This window comes from Ascaphus truei, chromosome 3 (assembly GCF_040206685.1).
Source record: "Ascaphus truei isolate aAscTru1 chromosome 3, aAscTru1.hap1, whole genome shotgun sequence".
Lineage (NCBI taxonomy): Eukaryota > Metazoa > Chordata > Amphibia > Anura > Ascaphidae > Ascaphus > Ascaphus truei.
In genome coordinates, this window is record NC_134485.1 from 354,788,415 (window position 1) to 354,801,566 (window position 13,152).

Genomic DNA, 13,152 nt, shown 5'->3' on the forward strand with positions numbered 1-13,152 from the left:
TATCCTCTGTCTCCCCCTCCCCACACTCAATAGCTTCCCACCTCCACTCCCCTCACTCAATAACCCCCACCATCCCACCAACTTCCCACAATTAGTAACCCTCATTTCCCACACTTAATAACCACCCTCCCCATACTCAATAACTCCCTTCCCCAATACCCACAATATCCCCCCTTTCTCCAATACACACACAATAGCCCCTCTCTCCAAAACACACAAAATAACCCCCCTTTCACTAATACCCACTCATTAACCCCTCCTTCCCGATTGCACACAATAACCCCTCTTCTGCATTGCACACACAATAACCCCCTTTTCCCTAAAATGCACACAATAACCCCTCTTTCTCCAATACACACACAATAACACGCTTTCCTCAATACACACACAATAATCTCCCTTTCCCCAATACACACACACAATAAAACCCTGTTCCACAATACACACAAGAATCTCCCATTCCCCAATATATGGACACAATAATCTCCCCCCCCCCCCAAAAAAACACCCCTTACCTCAGGGGATGACTTCCAGTTTCTTGTCGATCCTACAGGCGGATGCGGAAGTGGGGCACAATTTTTGTGCTGGTCGGTGTAAGCATGCAGCAGAGCATCAGTGTAGGCCAGCCACAGGTGCGGAGAGCTGGGGCCCGGCAGCCAACAGATGCGGGGCTTCCATCCCCCCCCCCCGTCAGTGGTCCTTATTCTGATTCTTCTTGACCACTCCTCAGCTTTCAATACAGTTCACCAGGCACTGTCCTCTCCTGATTTTCATCTTATCTCTCTCTCTCACTGTTCCTTCTGTGTCTCTCCTGCCAACTTTTGTTCAACCTCTATGGAATTCTCTTTAGGTAAAGCTTGGTTTTAGTTCTCTTAATCTTTTCTTTGTATACAGTCTCGCTGGTTGACCTCATTGGCCTTTTTTGGATTCAGATATCATCTCTATGCTTATGACACACAACTATTTTTTATCTACACCTGACTGTACACATGCAGTCCACTCAAAAATTACTGACAGAAATCTCCTCATATTCCCTCCAAAAACCATGCCCCATTGTTCCATTCTCCATTACAGTCAATAATTCTATCATTCACCAGTCTCACAAGCACGCTGCCTATGAGTTACATTAGACTCTTCTCTTTCCTTGTTACCACATATAAAGGTTGTTACTAAACATTGTAATTTCTTCCTTCACAATATCTTAGTGCTTCATTGCTGGTATCTCTTACACATGAAGAAGTTTGTGATTATATTATCATGACATCAAATGATTTGTATCCAAAGTCCCTATAAAAAAATTGTATGTGACATTCATTTACGTGAATAATACTGTGCAAGGAACATCACAGACAAATGTAATATCTACAATAAATACACCTTACTGACCAATTACTTCACAAAAGACAGCAAAGCAAAGCGCTATAAGCCTGCATACCAACGTCAAGGCATAACCAAATATGCAGGTCCTAACACTACTCTGTGAACCTTACCTTTTGGTTTAACTAAATGAGTACGAAAATATTATTATTGAAGTATTTAACTTTATACTTATTACCAGTGCTTGACAAATCACCCAAAAATCTACTCGCCGAACCAAAAAATCTACTCGCCACCTAGTCCCGCCCCCAACCCCGCCCCCGCTTTAAAAAAAAATACATAAATAAAATAAATTGAATAAATTCCCGAATAAGAACATTCGTTTTTGACATAAGTTTATTTATTGTATTACATTATACTACAATTAGTCCTTGTTACGTGTGTGTGTATGTGTGTGTGTGTGTATGTGTGTGTGAGATTGAGTGTATGTGTGTATAAATGTCGGATCTAGAAAAAAAAGCCAGAAATGAATGACTAGTTTCCTGCACCCCTTAACCAGTGTCTGGATGCCCCCGCTTCACAATATTTAAAGCAGCAATCCCGCCTGGGATCTTACCTGATCCGCAGTCCCTCAATGTCCAGGTACCCTAATTCCCGCAATGTTTTACATTGGAGGGGATGTGTTTCCTACCTGTCTTCTGGGTTAGGGGGGGTTCCAATGTCTCCCGTGTGAAGCTTGAGTCAGAGCTGGAAGAAAGCAGAATATAGGTTATTTCGGTGTAGTATAGGGCAGTTAAGATACACAGGGTAAATAAGATATCCAGATCCAGAGTGTGAGGCAGAGCGTCAGAGAGACAGAGAGGGGAGAGAGACAGAGAGGGGAGAGAGACAGAGAGGGGAGAGAGACAGAGAGGGGAGAGAGACAGAGAGGGGAGAGAGACAGAGAGGGGAGAGAGACAGAGAGGGGAGAGAGACAGAGAGGGGAGAGAGACAGAGAGGGGACAGAGGCAGAGAGGGGACAGAGGCAGAGAGGGGACAGAGGCAGAGAGGGGACAGAGGCAGAGAGGGGACAGAGGCAGAGAGGGGACAGAGGCAGAGAGGGGACAGAGGCAGAGAGGGGACAGAGGCAGAGAGGGGACAGAGGCAGAGAGGGGACAGAGGCAGAGAGGGGACAGAGACAGAGAGGGGACAGAGACAGAGAGGGGACAGAGACAGAGAGGGGAAAGACAGAGAAGGGGGAGAGAGAGACAGAGAGGGGGGAGAGAGAGACAGAGAGGGGGGAGAGAGAGAGACAGAGAGGGGGGAGAGAGAGAGACCGAGAGGGGGGAGAGAGAGAGACCGAGAGGGGGGAGAGAGAGAGACCGAGAGGGGGGAGAGAGAGAGACCGAGAGGGGGGAGAGAGAGAGACCGAGAGGGGGGAGAGAGAGAGACCGAGAGGGGAGAGAGAGAGGGGAGAGAGAGAGACAGAGAGGGGAGAGAGACAGAGAGGGGACAGAGACAGAGAGGGGACAGAGACAGAGAGGGGACAGAGGCAGAGAGGGGACAGAGGCAGAGAGGGGACAGAGGCAGAGAGGGGACAGAGGCAGAGAGGGGACAGAGGCAGAGAGGGGACAGAGGCAGAGAGGGGACAGAGGCAGAGAGGGGACAGAGGCAGAGAGGGGACAGAGGCAGAGAGGGGACAGAGACAGAGAGGGGACAGAGACAGAGAGGGGAAAGACAGAGAAGGGGGAGAGAGAGACAGAGAGGGGGGAGAGAGAGACAGAGAGGGGGGAGAGAGAGAGACAGAGAGAGACAGAGAGGGGGGAGAGAGAGAGACCGAGAGGGGGGAGAGAGAGAGACCGAGAGGGGGGAGAGAGAGAGACAGAGAGGGGGGAGAGAGAGAGACCGAGAGGGGGGAGAGAGAGAGACCGAGAGGGGAGAGAGAGAGGGGAGAGAGAGAGACAGAGAGGGGGAGAGAGAGACAGAGAGGGGAGAGAGAGAGACAGAGAGAGGGGAGAGAGAGAGACAGAGAGGGGAGAGAGAGAGACAGAGAGGAGAGAGAGAGAGACAGAGAGGGGAGAGAGGGAGACAGAGGAGAGAGACAGAGAGGGGAGAGAGAGAGACAGAGGGGGAGAGAGAGAGACAGAGGGGGAGAGAGAGAGACAGAGAGGGGAGAGAGAGAGACAGAGAGGGGAGAGACAGAGAGGGGGTGGAGAGAGAGAGGGGGGAGAGAGACAGAGAGGGGGGAGAGAGAGGGGGGAGAGAGACAGGGGGGAGAGAGACAGGGGGGAGAGAGAGAGACGGGGGTAACTGACTGACGGGGGGGAGGCAACTGACTGACTGGGGGGGTAACTGACTGGGTGGGTGGGAGGGGTGGGATGACTGACTGGGTGGGGGGGGGCGGGGGATGACTGACTTTTGACTGACGGGGGGCGGGGGTGGGATGACTGACGGGGTGGGTTGACTGACGGGGTGGGGGGGTGGGATGGCTGACCGTATGGCTGACGGGGTGGGGGGGGTGGGATGACTGACTGGGTGACTTTGACTGACTGGGTGACTGACTGGGTGGGGGGTGGACTGACTGGGTGGGGGGTGGACTGACTGGGTGGGGGGTGGACTGACTGGGTGGGGGGTGGACTGACTGGGTGGGAGGGAAGACTGACTGGGTGGGGGGGAAGACTGACTGGGTGGGGGGGAAGACTGACTGGGTGGGGGGGAAGACTGACTGGGTGGGGGGGTGGGATGACTGACTGGGTGGGGGGGTGGGATGACTGACTGGGTGGGGGGGTGGGATGACTGACTGGGTGGGGGGGTGGGATGACTGACTGGGTGGGGGGGTGGGATGACTGACTGGGTGGGGGGGTGGGATGACTGACTGGGTGGGGGGGTGGGATGACTGACTGGGTGGGGGGGTGGGATGACTGACTTGGTGACTGGGTGGGGGGGTGGGATGACTGACTTGGTGACTGGGTGGGGGGGTGGGATGACTGACTTGGTGACTGGGTGGGGGGGTGGGATGACTGACTTGGTGACTGGGTGGGGGGGTGGGATGACTGACTTGGTGACTGGGTGGGGGGGTGGGATGACTGACTTGGTGACTGGGTGGGGGGGTGGGATGACTGACTTGGTGACTGGGTGGGGGGGTGGGATGACTGACTTGGTGACTGGGTGGGGGGGTGGGATGACTGACTTGGTGACTGGGTGGGGGGGTGGGATGACTGACTTGGTGACTGGGTGGGGGGGTGGGATGACTGACTTGGTGACTGGGTGGGGGGGTGGGATGACTGACAGGGTGACTTTTGACTGACTGGGTGACTGACTGGGGGAGTGGGGTGACTGACTGGGTGGGGGGGTGAGGTGACTTACTGGGTGACTGGGTGGGGGGGTGACTGACTGAGTGGGGGGTGACTGACTGAGTGGGGGGGTGACTGACTGAGTGGGGGGGTGGGGGAGTGACTGAGTGGGGGGGTGACTGACTGAGTGGGGGGTGGGGGGTGACTGACTGGGGGGTTACCTCTGGTGTCCTGCACACACACATTCTCTCTCATACCCATACACACACACAAACACAAATACTCCATCTCTCTCGCCGACACACACACACACACACACACACACACACACACACACACACACACACACACACACACACACACACAATCTCTCTCTCCCATACACACATATTCACACACACACACACACACACACACACACACACACACACACACACACACACACACACTCTCAATCTCAATCTCTCTCTCATACCCATACACACACACGGGAAGGGACGTGCACCGGAGGGGAGAAACACCCCGCTACTTCCTCCCGCCCCGCGCGAGCAACGGGAGCACCGAGGGGAGAGAATCACCGGCAACTGCAACATCTGCAGACCCGCGCGGGCAGCGGGAACACAGGAGAGGGAGGGGGCGAAGAAACACCCCGGCCACTACGTGACCCGCGCGGGCAGCGGGAACACAGGAGAGGGAGGGGCGAAGAAACACCCCGGCCACTACGTGACCCGCGCGGGCAGCGGGAACACAGGAGAGGGAGGGGCGAAGAAACACCCCGGCCAATACGTGACCCGCGCTGGCAGCGGGAACACCGGAGGGGGGGCGAGAAACACCCCGGCCACTACGTGACCCGCGCTGGCAGCGGGAACACCGGAGGGGGGGCGAAGAAACACCCCGGCCACTACGTGACCCGCGCTGGCAGCGGGAACACCGGAGGGGGGGCGAGAAACACCCCGGCCACTACGTGACCCGCGCTGGCAGCGGGAACACCGGAGGGGGGGCGAGAAACACCCCGGCCACTACGTGACCCGCGCTGGCAGCGGGAACACCGGAGGGGGGGCGAGAAACACCCCGGCCACTACGTGACCCGCGCTGGCAGCGGGAACACCGGAGGGGGGGGCGAAGAAACACCCCGGCCACTACGTGACCCGCGCTGGCAGCGGGAACACCGGAGGGGGGGGCGAAGAAACACCCCGGCCACTACGTGACCCGCGCTGGCAGCGGGAACACCGGAGGGGGGGCGAGAAACACCCCGGCCACTACGTGACCCGCGCTGGCAGCGGGAACACCGGAGGGGGGGCGAGAAACACCCCGGCCACTACGTGACCCGCGCTGGCAGCGGGAACACCGGAGGGGGGGCGAAGAAACACCCCGGCCACTACGTGACCCGCGCTGGCAGCGGGAACACCGGAGGGGGGGCGAGAAACACCCCGGCCACTACGTGACCCGCGCTGGCAGCGGGAACACCGGAGGGGGGGGGCAGCGGGAACACCGGAGGAGGGGGGGCGAGAAACACCCCGGCCACTACGTGACCCGCGCGGGCAGGGGGAACACCGGAGGGGGGGGGAGGCGAGAAACACCCCGGCCACTACGTGACCCGCGCGGGCAGGGGGAACACCGGAGGGGGGGGGAGGCGAGAAACACCCCGGCCACTACGTGACCCGCGCGGGCAGGGGGAACACCGGAGGGGGGGGGGGGAGGCGAGAAACACCCCGGCCACTACGTGACCCGCGCGGGCAGGGGGAACACCGGAGGGGGGGGGGGCGAGAAACACCCCGGACAGTACAGTATGTGACCCGCGCGGACCGGAGGGGGGGAGGAGGGAAAACCCCCGGCTTTTACAGTATGTTCCGACCGTGCGGGCAGTGGGAGCACGGGAGAGAGGGGGAAGGATGTACAGTATCAGTGTCTATAGTATATAAATATTTAAAGTGCATTAAATTCCCCCCACCTGAAGAATCTGTCCAAACTCCTCCATGACCGGATCAGTAAATTGTAAATTATAGGAGCTGACACAATTATACAGGAGGATATGAGGAGGAGGAGGAGCAGCAGACACGCAGACACACACGCACTCAACCCCCTCCCCCCCATTACTTACCCGTGCAGAAAGGGCGGTTTGAAGTCCTGGCAACTCCATCCCACGTCACAGCCAATCAACTACGATTTTTTTTTTTTTACAAACAGGGGATTTTTTTTTGCAGAGCAGGGGAAAGGTTACTGGCCACGAGCCAATATCCGATCGCATCTGGCGAGTTGGCGACCGGGTTTGTCGAGCACTGCTTATTACCATATATATTTTGTTAAATTGGATGTAGCATTGGGCTTCCCTGTTTTTTGTTATATACATTTGTCATGCTCAGTAGCACTCCATTTGACATAAATATATATGCATGATGTGTTGGGGGTTGAGCTTGCTGGGAATGTGTGTGTTGACCTAATACTTCACTGGATGGGTACTTCTTTCTCACATTCGTCGTCTCATCAGAAGTGTTCATCATTATTGTCATCTGGAGTCTTGGAAGTGAATTGTTACTAATAGGTAAATGCTACATAGCCCATAGCTGCCATTCTGGCAGTTTTTCTTCTGAAAAATCCCCATAGACTTCAATATGTTGCTGTATTAAAAATAATAATTGTAATTATAATATTCATAATGTTGTGAAGCAGGGAACTGTGAGGTGTGGCACCATAAAAGCTTGGGGGGATATGCACTAAGCAGTGATAAGTGATTTTAAGTGAGATAAAAATCCATTATAGCACGATACTGCACTGTTATCACTGCTTTGTGAATCTCACAACAGGCAGTATTACGCTATAAAGGCAGTTATCTCACTTAAAAGCACTTACCAATGCTTTGTGCATAGCACCCAGAAAACCCACCTATCACTGCTTAGTGCATAACCTCCCTTGGTGTTGAGTTGGAGGATTTATGAGAGGGGAGGAGACGATAGAGAGTTATGTGCAGAAATCAGATGGCATGTGAGGGAATGAAGATGAGGTCAGAAATGTAAATATCATAAAGTGGTGCTTATGTTATTATGTATTAAGCAAAAGTGTATTGGATGCAGAATGGATGTTTCCTTATATATGTTAACAAACCTTATTATATTATAAAGTGCTACTGCACCGACACACTTTATTCGAGCAAATACCCAGTATGTACCTGGCAGATACCTGGAATGCGCCGCTCCTCACCTCTGACAAGCCCCGTTGCGTTTGCCTTCCCAGCCTGGGTTCATGCCTGGCTGACGGGCAACTGATCTGTTAAATGATAATGATTAGGATTTAATAGGCTGCAATGCTTCGCGTGTCTACCAGATGGCATAAATTCATGAATTGTAATGCAGTATATATATATATATATACTGTGCAGTATTGCAGCCAGCGGGAATAAAATGCTTCAATCCCTGCCTGGAAAATACCTCAATGCACTCGGGCAGAAAACAGTCACAAACCTCAATACACCTGGGTATACCCGAATTCGTGGGACTAGCCGAGCTCGAATAAAGTGTGTCGCCAGTGTATGTGCCATACGACTATGATTTGCAGTTTGATTTTAGATTGTATTAGTAACCAGTGTATGAACTTACATAGAGAAGAGTAAGAGGGGACGTGGGGGGTGTTAGATCCTGAAAATCTATCTGTTAGCAGCATTTTAATGGACTGAAGAGAGAGGAACAAGAGAGAAGATGAGCAATTAGGAAGATCTCACACTAGCAGAAACTAGACATTATGAGGAAACGGGTCACAATTTTTGTTGATTGGGGATAAGTTAGTAGCGGATTCTATCAATTTTGCAGAAGTAGAATCTGCATGATTTTTTGAGGAACTCGTTTTGTGGTGAAAAAAAGACAGAGGAGTCACAGATGACTGTCAGGCATTGCGCTTTTGATATTGAGAGGACAATGAAGAACTGAGAATTCAGGCATAGAGAGGGAGTTGGTGGGTGGGAAGTTGAAAAGTTCTGTTTTAGACATGTTTAAGATAGTGGTGGGCCATCCAACTGGAGATTTCAAAGAGACAGTTAGTGACATGGGAATGGGCAAAGTGGCAGATGTCAGTGATCTCATGGGCATAAATGTGTGTTTTATAATAATCAAGTTATTTCTATAATCGGATAAAGCTGAAGTTCTTTGAGGGTAGAACTAAGATCCACTACTCAAGATAGTCTCAGAGATACCTTTGGTAGCACTCCTCACATATTGTACTTCTAATGTAGTGTATTGACATGCCCAGTAGCCAGCTTCCTGGACAGATATGCCGAATTTCTCTTCCAAGTAGTAGATGTAGTACACATCAGCACACATCATATACACTGGCGACACACTTTATTCGAGCTCGGCTAGTCCCACGAATTCGGGTATACCCGGGTGTATTGAGGTTTGTGACTGTTTTCTGCCCGAGTGCATTGAGTTATTTTCCAGGCAGGGATTGAAGCATTTTATTCCCGCTGGCTGCAATACTGCACAGTATATATATATATATACTGCATTACAATTCATGAATTTATGCCATCTGGTAGACACACGAAGCATTGCAGCCTATTAAATCCTAATCATTATCATTTAACAGATCAGCCGCCCGTCAGCCAGGCATGAACCCAGGCTGGGAAGGCAAATGCAACGGGGCTTGTCAGAGGTGAGGAGCGGCGCATTCCAGGTATCTGCCAGGTACATACTGGGTATTTGCTCGAATAAAGTGTGTCGCAGCAGTACATTTTACAACAGGAGATCACAATCTGCAATACAATATAAAAATAAATTAATACATCTCCCGTCTGTGCCTGTGTCAGAGAAATCATATAATAAACCTTTTAAGTGACTCCAGTAATATTCAGAATATATGTGTTTTTACTGATACAGTATTGACTTGTAAAAACCCAAAATGTCTCCTTTCATTGTATTATATGCAGAAAAAGTGAACTTTTTGTCTAACTTTTGTTTATAGCAGTGGTGTGCCATTTATACCTTCTTCTATACTGATTTCCTTTCATTGTATAAGATGTTGTCCATAAAAGCAATTGATAGTAAAGCAAAGAAAAAAACTGATGCTGGGATGTTATAATAATAATGCTAATAATTGTTTGTTCTTGTATAGCGCAGCTAGTTTTTACATAACGCTTTACAGAGACAATCACTGCCCTGTAGAGCTTACAATCTATGTTTTTGGTGCCTGAGGCACAAGGAGATAAAGTGACTTGTCCAAGGTCACAAGGAGCCGACACCAGGAATTAAACCAGGTTCCCTGCTACAAACTCAGTGCCAGAGTTTGTGTCTTTACTCACTGAGCCGCTCAAATTTATAGTGATGTGCACAAATAATGCAAAATATAAAGTCTGTCTCAGCACATTATCACTCTGTATATTGCTGTTATAAATTCACCAATGTATACGAATATTATTACTAATATTACCATGTGCAGTATAACATATAAATAACATTGAAACTATAAGGAAAATGTCGACAGGGATATGGGTAAGAGTACGAAAGTAAAATAGGTACAGCAGCAATGTTGCTGGGAATAATGCATACTGTACTGTACTAAATAATACATAATGCATGTGGAAGATGAAGAAAACCGCATTCACATGGAATGTGGTTTGGTCAAAGTGCCATCTGGTGGTCTCTGATGAAAGTAAACTTTGGGCAAAAATACCTCATGTAATGTTAAGGCGGGCGCAAGCAGACAAAGAACTTTGCATACTGTGAAAGAAATGGGATCATAACTATTATTATCAGTCACATATTGATCATGTGAAATTATGATGCAATCAGCATGCATACAGTATGTCCCAAAGGAATACATACATACATTTCCTTTTTTTTTAGGATTTTTAAATCCTTTATTCTTCTGGTATTTTCTTGTCCTGGAATGGATGGAAATAAAACCCCCAGAATCTGTTTATTGTTTACAAGCAGCTGTATGCTATCCTTAGGCTGCACTTATAGTGCCTGGCGACGGTGATGCAACATCGCTCCAAATCAAATACTTCGACTCCTTCGCAAGCGCTTATAGTAAGCGCGACGGCGACGGAGCAGCAAAAAGATTTGAAGCCGGGTCTATTTGATTTTTTAGAGACAGTCGCCACATGTGACGGTCTCTGAACAAATCAGAGACCGCGGCCCGCCCCCTTTCGTGACGTCGCTGGCGACAGTCGCGGAAAATCTAATTATAACTTTCGTGGGTGGTGACAGGTGACGTCATTGGTCGCGTCGCCATCGCCAGCACTATAAGCGTGGCCTTATTGCCCACTTTCAGTGCGCACGAATAGAGGTTTATGTACTTAGTGTCGCAAATGGCTTTTATTCATGGCACAAAATGGTTGCATGGAAATATTGTTTTACACTTTGCTTGTGTGTGCCTATGTACTAACTTGACATTTCTTAATCTTCACCAAAAAAAGTTTTTCTGTGTGTGTGTGTGTGTGTGTGTGTGTGTGTGTGTGTGTGTGTGTGTGTGTGTGTGTGTGTGTGTGTGTGTGTGTGTGTGTGTGTGTGTGTGTGTGTTCAAAGCAAATATGCAAATGTAAATACAACTGTATGCTCATCTGCATGTCTTAGGCAGGTCTGCAACCCCACCTTTCAGCATTATCACCCAGCGCACAGAATCCCTTGCTGCAGTGGAAGTGCTGTGTGCTGGGTGATAATGGTGAAAGGCGGGGTTGCAGACCTGCCTAAGACATGCAGATGAGCATACAGTTGTATTTACATTTGCATATTTGCTTTGCTGTGGAGGGTTTTTGTCACTTTTTTTACTCACCATAACTTAACTCAGTATGGTAAACCCCATCCTTTAGCTCCTCTGCATACCCAGTTTACCAACCCCACACTGATGAGACCCATAAAGGTCGAAACAGCTGTCTGTGGGTGGGTCGCTTCTCGGCCTTTTGGCTAAGATCAAGCGAGATGAGTGGTCCTCTCGACCTGCACAGCTATGACCAAATGCAGTACTATCCTACATGGGCTCCAGTAGGAAAGGTCTGTGGCAAGCATTTGGCCCTCTAGCTAGTTGAGAGGTGGTGTCCAGGCCCAGGACCACAGAACCCCTGAGCCTCCAGGCTAAGGGGGGATGGCATTTGAACAACCAGCCCTTCGGGGCTGGGGTGCACCCGCACAACCCTCGAAAGAGGGGATATGATGTGAACTCCCTTGCGGGCCTCGGGCCAGAGGGAGGAAGAGACGGATGTCCTGAATCCTAACGGAGGAAGGCATCAATGTCCCTGGAGACCTAGGCTTTCGGGCTGAAACCTCCAGGGAAACTGGGCACCGAGGGTGGGTCTGACTTCGGTTGGACAGTCCAAGGGCAAGCTCCCTATCCACTGAAGTGGACTGGGATCCGATGAGCGAGAGGGTGGACCCTCTCGGGAGGAAAAAAAAAAAAAAAAGCTGTCTGTGGGTGGGTTTTCTGGGTATGCACCTTAACCCTGGCTGTGCTCAAAGCTGTGACCATGCAGCAAGCTTAAGCCTATAGGGAACCATGTTAAAAATGGTTTTTGAAGCAAAAAGTGGCATTGTGTGCTCATTTGCATGTTATTCCCCAGAATCCCTTGCTGCAGTGGAAGTGCTGGGTGATAATGGTGAAAGGCGGGGTTGCAGACCTGCCTAAGACATGCAGATGAGCATACAGTTGTATATATATATATATGTATGTCCCTCCAAATAAAAAAAGAGCATGCCTGAGTTACCTGACTGGGAGGTGTTAATGTATATGCCAAGTGTACTTAAATGAATCCCATCCCACACTTCCTAAAAGGATTTACATACCAACTAGATAGAGTTGATAAGCCTAAGGCCTTGCCCCCGCTGCATGCTGCAGCGTCCGCTGTGGCAGACGCTGCGCTCACCAGAGCCCTCCCAGCAACGGCGCCGGGCCCGCTGCGAGGGGGGGCCGCAGCGCTCGCGCGAGAGCTACTCCTGCTCTCAATAGAATTGAGAGCAGGAACTCGCGTCGAGCGGCTAGGCACGCCCCCCGGCGGTTCAGCCAATGAGGGCGAACCTGCCGGGTGATGTCATGGCCGCGCCCCCGTCACTCCTCCGGCACGCCCCCTCCGGTCTCTGCTCCTGCAGTGAGCTGCAGACCGGGGAATCGCCGGAACGCGCAGCCGAAAGCGCGGGCGCGCATTAGAGCGCCGTGACCGGGGCCTTAGCCTAAGGCACTGACCTAATGACTGGAATGGTGTAAGACCCAATAATACTTGAACCCACCATCCCTACTTTTGGAGGCTGCAGCTCTAGCAGTGTGAGTAAAAATAGCTGCTGGGTAGCATAAGCTACATAATACACATTAATTATGTTAATACACATAATTCACATAATACTTTTGAGCTGCTCACTGCTCAAACATGTTAGCATATCTCACTGCTCAAACTATTAGCATATCTCACAGGTATCTCAGGTGTGCTTCACAGGGAACATTAAACTGTCAACTAGAAAGTGGAAGTGGTCTTTTTTTAAAGGAAGTCAGGGGGAGGGAGCTACAACAGGTACAGATGCAGCCATGAGTATTAGAACACTTACCTTGGAAATTATGGGAGATTCTGGGGCAGTCTCACAGTAAATGC